Source organism: Lissotriton helveticus, chromosome 6 (genome assembly GCF_964261635.1).
Source record: "Lissotriton helveticus chromosome 6, aLisHel1.1, whole genome shotgun sequence".
NCBI classification, from domain to species: domain Eukaryota; kingdom Metazoa; phylum Chordata; class Amphibia; order Caudata; family Salamandridae; genus Lissotriton; species Lissotriton helveticus.
Genome location: NC_136067.1, coordinates 596,470,107 through 596,484,554, shown reverse-complemented (window position 1 = coordinate 596,484,554; position 14,448 = coordinate 596,470,107). Strand labels below are relative to the sequence as shown.

Sequence of the window (14,448 nt, the reverse complement as noted above, 5' to 3'; positions counted from 1 at the left end):
AAAAATACCACAACAATGTAGAAAAATAGAGCAAAATATAATAAATTATTTGACACCAAAACAACAAAATCTCAATCAGTAGAACCAAAGATATGCAATTTTAAAGAGTTCAGGTAATTAAAGCTCCTAAAAGCACAAAGCCCTACTCCGGTTATCTGGTCGTGAGAGAACAGGTGAAAGTCACAAGTTCAGGCCAACTGTAATATAGCACAGACCAGATTCAGCAACTAGGTTAGTTCTGTTGAAAGAGTTACATTAAAATCCCAGCGTGAAGCGTTCCATTCATGGTGAGAGAGGTTGCGATGAATAAGAAAAGCGCCACTGATGGTGGTCAATGTAGCATAAAGAGCAGGCCGGGTGTCACAGATGGTCAACACTCTACCGTAAAGATCCTTGTGGGTGTCACATACAACTGTTGGTGGAACTTTGCGTTGGAGGTCATAGCAAGCTGCCTATGCTATAGTTCTCTTTCCGCCGGATGTCGCTGGTGGTCTCTGTGGCATGACAAGTTGGACTCGCCAGAACTGCGCTGGTGGGTGGCACAGGCAGTGAATAGCCCAAAACCTATTGATTTCTCCTTTTCTTTGAAGAGAGGCTCTACTTGGGCAACCCCTAGGGTCCTGAGAGGCACCTATTGGATGTCAGGAACTAACTCCAGCAGAGGACCGCAGGGCTCAGGCAGGTCGAGCTGCAGGAACAGGCAGCAGATCAGCTCCTCAAAACACGAGGTCAGTCTGCTGACACTTGGAGTCACTTCAAACTAAGATGACGGCTGCAGGCCCAGTCCTCCTTCTCAGCAAGCAGGGCAGCAGGCCAAAAGACCAGCAAAGAAGCAGGGCAGCAGAGTTGCAGCCCTTCTGGCAGTAAAGCAACACAGCACAGCAGCCCTTCTTCTGTAGCATTCACTGGTCTAGGAGTGTACAGTAGAGTTGAGTCTGAGGGTCCAATTGTTATATCTGATGCCCACTTAGAAGTAGGAGAAGGTTCTAGGGGTTTCCTTTTGAAGTCCTTGAAATTTCCTGCCTCTTCCGCCCTTGCTCCAAGCTGGCTGCATAAACTATGCAGTGGCGACAAGTCCTTTGTGTGACAACAGATCAAAGCCAATTCAGTTGCAAGTGGGGTGTGCCCAGTTCCACCCCCGCCAGTTGATGGCCCGTCAAGTCATACCTGCTCTCTGTACTGTGTGACTGTCTGGAAGGAATAAACAACGTCCAACTGATAGGGCAGGGAAATTTCAACTTTCTAAAAGTGACACTTTCAAAATTATACCTAAAAATCTGGTTTTACCATTCAAGAGGATAATTGTTTTCTTTCCTTTTAAAAAAAAAGTATTTATTGCATTTTGACAAACAAAGCAGCGCACCGTACATTGTCTCATATACATGTTTAGGACTCTAATTTTAGACCGTATTATACCTTCTATTATCACTGGTAGCACAGCATAAAAAACCCAAGTGGTACAGTAATTATCAAGGTGTGCATGTTAACATAAATGTCAAATCACCCGGATGTGTCAATGAAGCATAAAGGAAATTAACCAGAAAAGACCCCCACCCCAAAAAGAACACAACTTAAACCCCAACCCCTTGGGGACAAACCAACAGCAGCAGCTTGTTACATTGCAATGTGATTAACTGAGGAGTCACAGCTACTTATGCATTGAGCGCTAGACATTTGTCAACATGGAAAAACAAACATGCAATAATTCAATCAACCCGTGTCTTCATCTCCCTTCCTCTTCAATGGCCATTCATTCGACTTTGTCATGGCCTCCCACGGTACCTGCTTACATGGTGCAGAGTCAAGCTCGTTACCACTCAAGAGGATTTTTAAGTACAATTTCTCAGACACCAAACTTGAACTTCCTATCTGCTCCCAGTTGAAAGTTATCAATGCCAACTTTCCTAAAGTCCACTTTGCCACTGGATTCAAGCAAGCCGGGCTGGGGACGGCTGAAGTACCAGAAACCGGACCTCGAAAGCTTGTTTTCGGTCCAGGGAAGGCATGGCTTGGCAGTTCGGACTGGACTGTTCCCATGAGGCACAGGGTCAGGCTGATTTGCATATGGCCATGTCTGAACTGGGGTGGCAGAGTGGGCTAAAGAACGGTGATGGATTAAACCCAGATCTGTTGACTGAGTGTGAGTGTTTGATTGGTTCAGATACTCCGTCCATCACCGCCCCCTTTTGTACTACTTTGTTCGCCATAAGTTGGCAGGGTATGCTCAGACGTGAGTCCCTTGCTCACTTTGTCACTGGATTCAAGCAAGCCGGGCTGGGGACGGCTGAAGTACCAGAAACCGGTCCTCGGAAGCTTGTTTCCGATCCAGGGAAGGCATGGCTTGGCAGTTTGGGCTGGACTGTTCCCATGAGGCACAGGGTCAGACTGATTTGCATATGGCCATGTCTGAACTGGGGTGGCAGAGTGGGCTAAAGAACGGTGATGGATTAAACCCAGATCTGTTGACTGGGTGTGAGTGTTTGATTGGTTCAGATGCTCCGCCCATCACCACCCCCTTTTGTACCACTTTGTTCGCCATAAGTTGGCAGGGTATGCTCAGACGTGAGTCTCTTGCTCACTTTGCCACTGGATTCAAGCAAGCCGGGCTAGGGACGCCTGAAGTGCCAGAAACTGGTCCTTGGAAGCTTGTTTCCGGTCCAGGAAAGGCATGGCTTGGCAGTTCGGGCTGGACTGTTCCCATGAGGCACAGGGTCAGACTGATTTGCATATGGCCATGTCTGAACTGGGGTGGAAGAGTGGGCTAAGGAACGGTGATGGATTATACCCAGATCTGTTGACTGGGTGCGAGTGTTTGATTGGTTCAGATGCTCCGTCCATCCACCGCCCCCTTTTGTACAACTTTCCTAAAGTGGCATCTTCAGAATGATGACTTAATGTGACCGGAGGGGAACTGTGGTGTCTCATCCACTTTATCAGCATTCGTTTTTTTTCGCAGAACCACAGAAGCAGATGAATGAAAGTGATGAATAGAAGCCACCGGGGAAATTCGACCGGCCGAGTTCTTTGATACGTGTGGTGGTTCTCGTCATTACTGCTTACTGCTCTTAGCCAGACCCGGCTTGCTGGAGTTCGTTACTCCCATTTTTGCTCACGCCTCAGATTGTTGATTGCTGCCCGAGGTTGAGATTGAGGCTGTGAGACACCTGGGTTTTTGTAAATAGCTGAGCTGGAACAAGCAACTCTGTAGACGCCCAAAGCTGCTTTTCTTTGCGGGGGGATTTTGCAGCGCATTTAACACCCTGGTGGGAAGATCATTTCAGGGTGTAGTCTTTGCCAACAACGCTGCCTCGGCCAACCGGCCACCCCAGAATTGAGCTGCGCTGACCATGGTAGGACTCCAAGTCCCAGGGTGCTCAGCGCTTCCCTTTACTGGACACAGGCACGGGGGAGGAGGCAACACGCGCCCTTAAGCGCTGCAATCTTTCCCGCGGCACGGCCAAGGGAATATTAGTAAAACCAAAAAAGGTCCCCCTTTGAGTCTCATATGTAAGGCATCTGAGAAAAACTCTGATTTATATTCGATGTCCGATGAGCAAGTCAATTACATCGTAACCCTTATATCCCAAAAAATGGAAATAACCATCAAACCAGTGGTTGATAAAATTAATAAACTTAATGGAGAGGTTATTAAACTTAGCAATATCCTAAAAGATGTTAGCAGACCCATAATGATGAAGGCAAATGATATACAAGGTGGGCAAAATTTGAGTCTAACAAACACTGTAGTCACAGCAAATACTACTGCTAGCAATTAAAGCAACCAACACAGCCTCAACAGGAGCGGCGTTGGCCAAGGCTCCATTAACCCAACACATATGGTTGCTGATAAATCATTTGCATCAGGTGATAGCCAGATAGAGTCACAGAATAGACATCCATGCCTTAATAGGGGGGATAGACCTGTAAGCAAAGATTCAATACAGGCCCCCAATAACTTAAAAGAGGGGTAGGCAAAAGTAGGGCCAGCAGACCTACCGATTAACTTACCGCCTGAATGTAGTCCATATTTAGCAGTCTTGGTAAATGTACCACCACTAGAGAAGGGACAAAAAGAAAGTTATGGTACCTTATAAAATAAAGTGGTGCACTGGTTGCACCAAAATTGTAATTTTCCAGTGGGTCATGCTGATCAGGCACTCCTGACTAGGGTGAACTGGATCGGGCCTCAAGTAAGACTTTGCCAGGGGATTGTATAATTATCAACTTTAAAAATCCCATTTCGGCACGAACCTCCCTTGAAAGAGCAGCCACTAGCCCGCATATAGATCGTATTGCCTCTCTCTATCCCCTCGGTTATTTTTATAGACACTTAAGCCACCCACCGAATGTGGGCAGGGTTCAAGAAATATGTAGATTTAATACAGTAGCCAATCCACAGCCACTCCCTGTTTTTCCTACATCCAACAGATTCCAAATTCTAAGCACACTAGATATTAATGATTGACTGGATACAGCTTGTCCGCCAGGGGGGCGATATTAGGTTCTTGGCCCCAGGTTTTTTATCAAATAGTGGGTCTAACAAGGACTCGGATGTTTTTTATCATGTCTAAACATTCACCAAGCTACAAATATGTAACTGACCATCAAGGAGAGAGTGAAGTTGCAAAAAAGGGGGTTAAATTAGATGGGATTATTGGGTATGAAACTGTAGTGAATACAACCGTCCCTGTTTTGTTAGAAGATATTAGTGAGGACTTCAGTGTGGATGCCTTGACTAGCACAGGAAATGATTTACCTGTATATCACCCAGGACTTCAGTGTGGAAGCCTTGACTAGCACAGGAATAGATTTATCTGTATATCACCCAGGTACCCCCTTTGTCGGGGGATATACTATTGTCACCTGGAATATAGCGGGAATTGCAAGAAAGAGCGAAATGTTAGGTTGGTTAGAGTGCATTAATTCACACGATATAGTGTGCCTGCAGGAAACGTGGAGTCCTGTCATGGTTCACTATGATGGGTTTACTTCATATGATTTGTCCGCAACTCCCTCTCCTTCAGGTAGAGCAAAGGGAGGACTGCTAATTCTTTTAACAAATAACTTGCCCCTGAGAGTTAAAAGAACTATTAATATAGGGCATCACTCTCAGCTAATTTGGCTACACCATAGGGATGGTCAGGATGGTTTACTGATTAATTTTTATAACAATATATTCGATTTCACCCGCCATAGTGTAGTTCCGGAATTGAAACAGGAACTTGATAAACTGGTTATTGCGGATACCATTAATTTGAATATTGTTTGGCTTGGTGATTTTAATACCCATACCTGCCCTCTGTCTATGACAAAAGCCTGTGAGTTTCAAAACGACGAAGGTGATGACTACCTATATTTCCCACACACTTCTTATGGTTTTGGCAGATTTTGATTTAGAATTCTGTGGTGTGCAAAGGATGGGAGTGGGCAGGAGGTCCCAACCTTTATAGGAAGGTCAGTGCATAGTATCATTGATCATGTAATCGTTTCTGCCACATCGTGAAACTATGTTCTACGCCGTGGATTGTTGATTTGTCGATGAGTGACCACAACTGTATTATTATGAGACTGCATGTATGGGGGAACAAGGCTGATGAATTATGTACGGTCATTAATAATAATATTGTTCCGTGTCGCCCAAAGGGTACCAGAATTAAATGGAAGGGCACCAACTCTTGTGAAATAACAAAAAATATTGTACAAGCCTGTGGTAACAAAATTGAAGATAGCCTATTGGTCGAGACGGAACCAATCAAGATCCTGACCAATTTCTTTACAATCAATGTATTTATTTCAGAATTATTTACTGCGTCGCCATCTAGGAAACAAGCACAGGCCAGGGGTTGGTTTGACCATTCATGTACAGTCTCTTTGCACCAGTTGAAAAAAGCACTTTCGAATAAACCTAGGGATAAATCACAAGTCCATGATTTAAGAACAGAATACAGTTCTGATACAGGCGGATTCCCCACTAGTGGAAGGCAAGGAAGTCCCAGTCCTGCTTTATGCGAACGACGCTGTGCTCCTATCTAGAACGCCGGTAGGCCTCCAGAGGTTAATCAATGGGTTTGCAGCTTTTATTAGTAAGAGGAAGCTGATGATTAATAAGGCTAATACTTTTAATATGGTATGCGGTCCGAAATACAAGAGTCTGAAATCTTTTTTTATTGAAGGCAATAAAGTACAAAATGTGGATAATTTCTGCTATTTAGGCATTTCCTTTTCTTCAGATGGGAAATGGAACCACAAATTGTCTCATGTTCGGGCCAAAATGAGCAAAAGCATGTATGGTGTTTTTAAATTTGCATCTAGTTTGGGCGATCGTCACATTAAAGATATGGTTAATATTTATAAAGCAAGATGCACTTCGGTTGCACTTTATGGGGATGGGCTTTGGGGATTCCAACCCTGTAGTGATTTACAAATGGAAGAGAATTTGTTTTAAAAAAAGCTTTATGTCTCCCGGCCTCAGCCTCCTCAGAATTAATTCATTGTGAAGTCGGTCTTAATTATCTGATGGATTTAATAGCCCTGAGACCCCTTCAGTTATGGAGATCAATATGGTTAAAGAGTACCTTCCTGCGCCATAAGAACGAACGCAGGCTGAAATTAGTAGGGAAGCAAGCCACGTATCGGCTTTATCATCTGCATATAGATATGGAGGGCTTCCAAACCTACCTTTCACTTGTCACAAGACCTTCCCACTGTTATGTGTTAACTAGAATGAGGTTGCTTTTCTTAAACCATTGTTTAAAAAATATGATGCCAAAACCACTAATGCCGCTATGACCCTACTTTTTGCACTAAGAGAACCACAGATCTGTTTTTATACTGCAACATTTATATTAAGGTCAATTAATGTCAGGAAGAGTATGCTGTTCTAGTGTAATTAACCATCCCTCTTAAGATCGGGGTTGGTTTTATTAATTAAGCACCTTGCCCTTTAAACTTGCACTTTCTGAAGCCTATGTACCCTGGATCCTGTTACCAAATATCATGTAATGCTGCTATGAGTTTATTGTTTACATTAGGAGAATCGACGCAGTTTATGACGTTTTAATGGAATCAGTGTCTGTTTGTCATTTTTATTATGGATGTCGACTTTTTAACTGCTCTTTTATGTACTGTGATTATATATTGTGCTTTTATGGTTGTTTGTTCCAACCGAATAAAGCTTATTGAATTGAACTGAATTGACTTAAAATCCAACTTTACCATTAAAGAGGGCTTTAAATTACAATCCGTTAGACACCCCACTCTAGATCCCTACCTGCTTCCAACTGTGAATTATCACTTACAGCATGTAATTGGGTATATGCCAATTTCACAAATTTTAAGGGATAGAGCGCAAGCATGTTAGCACAAGGTTAGATGTGTAAAGTGCTTAGAGTTCTAAAAGCCTACAGAAATGGGTTCAGAAAACAGGAAGATGAGGGCAAACAGTTTGGGAATGATCCTGCAGAAAGGGCCGAATCCAACAAACACCTTCACTCTCCTGTGTCTCTATCATTGACAGATATTTAAAATGTAGTGAGATTATAGGAGCACATTAGATGGACCTTATTTCTAGTTCTTCAAAACTCTGCATATGGTGCTTGAAGGTATGTCAGAATTCTAACTACAGAAATATTGTGGTACAAAGATATCAGCATCAAAATATGAACATCAAAATAGTAAGCTCTGCATACTTATAATGTAAAGTACAACGATATATTGACTACAAAATATAGCTTACAAGAATATTGAAGTTATAATATTAAAATGTATGTTTGAGTAAATAATAGCATCTAAACATAAAATAAAAGTTTCATTCTTTTAAATAATTTAATGAATTATAACTTTCTATGGGAATAAAAAACAATAAAGAATATATTTCGTAATAAGCATTTTAATAGAATTATTTAGAAAAAAAAATATTTCAAAACTTTTAGCACCATTTTAACATATTGGTATTCAATTGTATTTTGCATTATGAAGACCTAAAAAACAATCTAATAAAATGTGCGTTATTTTAAATTCATGAGTAAGTAATATTTAAGGTTAGAAAAATAATGAAATTATAGAAATTTTAACTTTTTTAAAGTAAAATAAACACTATCCACTAATGCGCCAACAAACCCCACAACCAAAAAAGGTAAAACTCTAAAAATTCTAAAATGAAAGAATGATTTAACAAATATGTATAAATAAAATTACATACAAAACACATGACATAAAAAGTAGATTATCGCCCTGAATATTTAGTACACTATAGTTTACATAATTATTTACAAAATAATATACTCACCTTGATATTCTACCCCACACTATTTTTGGTACTGACAATATTTTGACCACGATATTATGGTAAAATAATCTTTTGAAGCTGAATTCCAGGTACCACACATTGGTGATTTGCAAATCGAAAGAACGGTATTATTTCTCTCCCAAGCAATTCAGTTATCTGGTCTTCTAATGAGTGTATGCATCAGCAGTTCATACATGTCACTGTAGATTGCATTTGGCTCAAATTCTTAAGCATATTTAGGAAAGAGTAAGAAACTATACTGCTTTAGGGAAATTGGATTTTAACATATCTCACTATGCAATGAGTAAATTATGTGGGAATGAGTAGTCACTGCACTGACCAGTAATTATTGGTGTCCTGGCCAGTAGCACTCATAAATTCTAAACTGACTATGGTAGATGCTGGTCTCATGCAGTGGTTACACTCTGATTCACAGTTGGTAGATTGCTGCTATTGTTTCCGGCTCTACAATTACATGATTCAGTTTTCTCTGCATAATATGTGAGTCCAGATCACCTTGTGTAATGGGCTAGAGTCAACCTACTTCCAAGTATGAGTGCTTACAATGTGCTGCCTATACAACAGTTGTTTATGCGTATAAGACTATCTTGCAGGGCTGTTTCCCATGAAATTCTTATTATTTTCTTGAATATATGAGTGCCTTGGAAAATGTCAATATGTGTGGTAATTCCTATCACCACACACATCAGAATTATAACTATAGGCATTAACAACATACTTGCCATTCTTCCCCAACACACAATTTCCCCCTGGTAGGTTTTGGAAGGTCACACCTATTGAGTTTACAGGGGCTAAAAGGCCCAGTAAATGCTGGATTAATCTTCAAAATCCCTTTAAGGACAAAACTCTAAATCAGTGATTATTATCGCGCTTGATAAATTTTGATCTAGGTGTTGGTTTTTAATGTGGTTGATAATTTGTCACGCAAGACACTGGGAGACACGTAATCAAGGCCTAAGTTTATCAGGTGAATTGTCAATGATGGCTGTGTATAAGCATTTGAGGATGAGTCAGGGCCTTAGAAGGTGTGCCCTGGGACGTAACACATGCGTGTCCCCACCCTTCAGGAGCCCCTATTCAACCTAAGGTTTATGCATACCTCTAAGGTATGTGAGCCTCAGAGGAGCCTAACTATATTCTGCAGGGAGGCATTAATATTTTACGTTTCGCCTCTGGGTGTGCCTCTACATTTGAGGGCTTTTCCTCAACTACTTTGGTGTGTGCCCTCGACTTTGGAGGCTGTGCCCTGGCACAATGACAGCACATCTGGGCATTTGGACCAGTGTCGCCATTTAAAGCAAAGATTGGTAATTTGGGACTATCTGACAATGTGTGGCTGTGCATTACTGAACCTTACAATTGGATCTGTGCCTGCACTTATAAGAACATAGGGGCTCTTTACGACGGCATAACGATCATAAACCCCGGGCCGGCGGTGGCGATCGTTACGCCATCGTCATGAGCTTTACCCCGCCATATTATGACGGTGGTGGGTATCGCGGCAGACAGAAAGTCCGTCTGCCGCATTTCCACCAGTGGTAATCGTCAAGATTCCCTGCTGGGCAGAGCAGGGGCTCTAATATGGTTGCGGTGCCTAGCAGGCACCATCTGCCATATTAGGATGTCGGGTGTGGAAGGCCTCTCTATGGTAGCAATGCTGCCATGCGAAGGCTGGCGGGGATTGTGTTTGGGTGCCCGTTGTGGACTCCCCTTGTGTCTGGGGGAGGAGGGGGTGCCCTTGGGTAGTACCTAGGGTACCCCCCAACATTTCGCTGCACCAAGTGGCAGGCACTGTGTGGTGCCTGCCATGTGGTGCAGTGAAATGCCTGGCATGCGATTTTAACATCGCGGCGGGTGCTGCTCTCAGCAGCACCCGCCGCAATGTTAAATTGTGGAATGTGACCGCCATGGTGGTGGTCGCATCCTAATTCGCGGTGCGGGACCGCCGCATGTCTGGCAGCCTGTCCCAAAACCGCAGGGATGACCCAGGTCCGCCCACCATCCTAATAAGCCCGATAATTTGAGTTTGTAATCAAGCATGAAGCTACAATTGGGGACGTGATTACTTTTTTAAAGAAGGTGTTCCTTAATACAGTCAGTTTTTAAAATATTTCTAGTTAGTAACCGTTTCATAATAACGGATCAAAAATATAGGGGCTTTTTTAACTGCCCCTGCGACGCCAGTGCTTCACTTTTAATATGGGAAAAAGTGACGTACCAGCTGTGCAAGGGGCTTGAAAATAAGCCCCATAATATGTGGATGTCTGCTATCACATCAGTTGGCATGTGCTCAAACTGGGACTGTAATAGGGACAGTTGCTCTGGGCAGAGATGAGCATTTGTTTTTGTACCTTTACAGTGTCTGAAGGATATGCATTGAACTCAAACTCTTTCAGTTAGTCAATGAACTGCAAACAATACAGGTCGAAAACAATGAAAAGTGACAACCTCTCTCTTTCTGAACTTTGCTATCTGCGCAAATCCTGAAAACCTGAGTTAAATGTTACTCAGAGAAATTCTGAGTTAAATGTACACTCTTTGGATAGTGCACACGTATAAAGACATGCTGGGCAGCTGTTTATGATACTGCCTCTGGTGATTGCACGTACATATCACAGAAAGCAGGCTCCGGCTGAAGATGTGCAAACCAGTTTTGTACAGGTACCGATTGTTGAGGAAAGGGCCTTTCTGCTGCAAGTTGTCTATCTCATCATTGGTTTCTGAATTCAACCCTGCCTGGGTTAAGCAAACGGCACTAATTACATAGCTTCACTTCACTGCTTCTGACAGAAAGAGAAGTGTATGCTGGCGGTTCATTGATCTCTCCTGGATGTTTGACAAGGTCGGCCATTGACTGAGTTCTTAGACATTGCGAGCTCCTGGAGCTTCAATCAGTTTCAGCCTAGGTTTCAAAAGTTCTATACATGCTGTTATAAGAATTACTTTTCACAGCAAGTCCATGGGTCACTTAAAGATTAACAGGAAGGTGAACATTTGCATATGTGTGAAGGTAGATGACACATTATATGCCTTTTTTAGTCAGGCTATGACTTTGGGGCAACAAACCTTTGGGATACTGTGCGACGAAGTGTGCAGACACACAAAACAGAAAAGGATATGTACCTTACGACGAACCCTTTTCACATGTTTTTTAAAATTAAGTAATTATATTTGTTTTATTTTCTCCAAATCGCATAACAGCTGATCACCAATACAAGATATGAGAATTTTGGGTACTGAAATGAACAGTGAAGTTAAAAAACCATGTTTTTACTTTTATTCTGAACATTTTACAGAAATATCTGCAGTAAACTGCATTGACTGCTGAAATGCTCATGGCCATAGATGAAACCTGACATGATTCCAGCAAAACCACCCCACAAAATAGCCGCCTCACACCATGAACCGACAGGCTTAAAACAGAGACTCCAAAAAAGAGTTTACTCAAACTTGAAAATCAAGGAAGACTTAGATGAAACGGCTCAAATTAAGTTATAGTTAGACATTTTATTTCGTATGTCATTACTGTACATTGCAATGATAGGCAATCCCAGATTTATGCATGCAATAGTCTCTTAAAGTTTAAGAAAGTTGCATATTGTGCTACTCAAGTAGTTCACATTCAATACCACAAAATGCAATTCACAAACCTAGAGACTTCCATCTCCACCGCTCCTATCTTTTCTGTGCATAGCTCTCATCACTGTAGTGTTCTCCACACATGTAGGTATATGTTTTAGTAGTACATTAGGGAAGGACAAGGGTAGCTTTGAGAAAATGGGTAATTGCTACTGAATTGAAGTGTTAAGGAAAATTTAAAGAGAGGTTTAGAGAGGGACATGTTAGTATAAACCACACACCGACATTAGAATGAGACAATTGCAATTCACAAAATACATTTCGAATTCTACTACATTCCTAATACTGACAAAACAGTCCTAAATGTCTCTAACCCAAGCTTGGAGTAAGGCAAGCGCCACACATGGCCAAATATTGGTACTGCAGTACATTTCCATAGACAATAATGGCAGCCCATAACAACACCCTACAGGAAATACTGTAAAAAATGAAATTAATTTCAATGTTACACATTCACACAAATATATATACATATACATATATATATATATATATATATATATATATATATATATATATATATATATATATATATATATTCACTGAAAAAACCATAGGTTATAGACCATATATAGTTAGGAATTAGCATTTACAAAACCTTGAAAATTCACTGAAAAAACCATAGGTTATAGACCATATATAGTTAGGAATTAGCATTTAAAAAACCTTATTTTACTCACACAAAACCATTGAAATTCCATATATAGTTAGTTGCACTAACTATATATCGCGCACCCGCAATCCACTGCTGATCATGTCACATATTACATCATTCATGACATGGTCAGTGACATCACTGATGACATCACTGATGACATCTCAAATGACATCACTGATGAGATCACTGATGACATCTCATTTGACATCAATGACCACATCACTGATGATATCATTCATGTGACAATACAATGCATCTCCTCACATTTTAATATAACCTCTGTTTCACCCAGTGTTAAATACAGAGTATAATTTTTGAAACCATTGACACACCAATACTAGTTACTACATACGTACTCACTGATTCCTACGTCTACACACACATTCACTCATTCACCCATACAATCATTCATACATACAATCACTCATCTTTACAACACTATCATATGCACTCATACACCTATACAGACACTCAGACTCTGCCACTCATCCATGGAGTTACTCACACACCTAGTCACTCCTGTAAAGAATCAATCACACTTCCATTTTCTTGTCTATACAGTTAAACATAGAGCACCTTACATTTTCAAACATATACTAACACATACTTACTTTCTTATACAATCATTGATACAAGTACACATTGATCTGCACAGAGTCACACACCTCCCAGCCAGCCACACACACACTCAGTCTCCCATACAAATACTTGGACAATCAATCAATAACCCATATAGTTAATCATATAGCTACTGATCAACACATGCAGCAGTTTACAGAACAACAGACATAATGATGCACAAATTAAGACAGTTTAGTCACTAACCCATGCACTCAGTGAGACACATTTAATCACTCACTCATACATTCAGTCATGCACCTACTAAATCCTTCGTCCAGACACTTATACATCTACTCATTCTTCAATATGTAAAACATATTTAAACTTTACAGAAACACACAGTCACTGGATGATGTCATCAGTGATCTCATCAGTGATGTCATTTGAGATGTCATCAGTGATGTCATCAGTGATGTCACTGACCATGTCATGAATGATGTAATATGTGACATGATCAGCAGTGGATTGCGGGTGCGCGATATATAGTTAGCGCAACTAACTATATATGGAATTTCAATGGTTTTGTGTGAGTAAAATAAGGTTTTTTAAATGCTAATTCCTAACTATATATGGTCTATAACCTATGTTTTTTTCAGTGAATTTTCAAGGTTTTGTAAATGCTAATTCCTAACTATATATGGTCTATAACCTATGGTTTTTTCAGTGAATTTCAATGGTTTTTTAATAGCAAATATCATAAGCTGTCGAATGTCAAGTACGTGGTAAGTGAAAACATTTTCGTGTTTATGCACACTGATCTGCTTTGAATGGTGCCCCCCCCCCCTCATTTCTATTAGGAGTACTCTCTCTTTGCACATAGTGAAGGGTAGTTAACGCAGGCCTTTGCCCCCGTTGTAATACGTCGTGCCTGCTTCTCTCTCCATTTGATTGATTGTTATCCAAGTATTTACTGTTTTAGAATTGGTTCTCTTTGGTTCATTCTCTATTTACAAACAAACACAGAGTCGCAATACTCTGTTTAGTCTTCGCAGATAACGAAAAATCGTGTAAAAAAAAAAGAAAAGGAATCGAGCAAAATCAGTAGGCCACTAATGGGATCTCTTTTTGACCTCGCTAAAATAGAAACATTAGGAACAACCCCTCATGACAAATACAAAACTAGTGAGATGAACTGAACTCCACACAATGATGACTGCAAAACAGCTTGGCTCCGCCACCCACCCCGCCCAAAATAACGATAAAGAGCGGCTGCCATGATTGG

The 14,448-nt window shown here is 41.1% G+C and overlaps 1 protein-coding gene across 1 annotated transcript in view; it reads right to left on the bottom strand.

Moving 5' to 3' along the window:
* The window catches only part of KCNQ5 (potassium voltage-gated channel subfamily Q member 5), a 1,025,261-nt gene that overhangs the window by 856,190 nt on the left and 154,623 nt on the right, over nt 1-14,448 (bottom strand). The gene's annotated exons all lie outside the window — the stretch shown is intronic.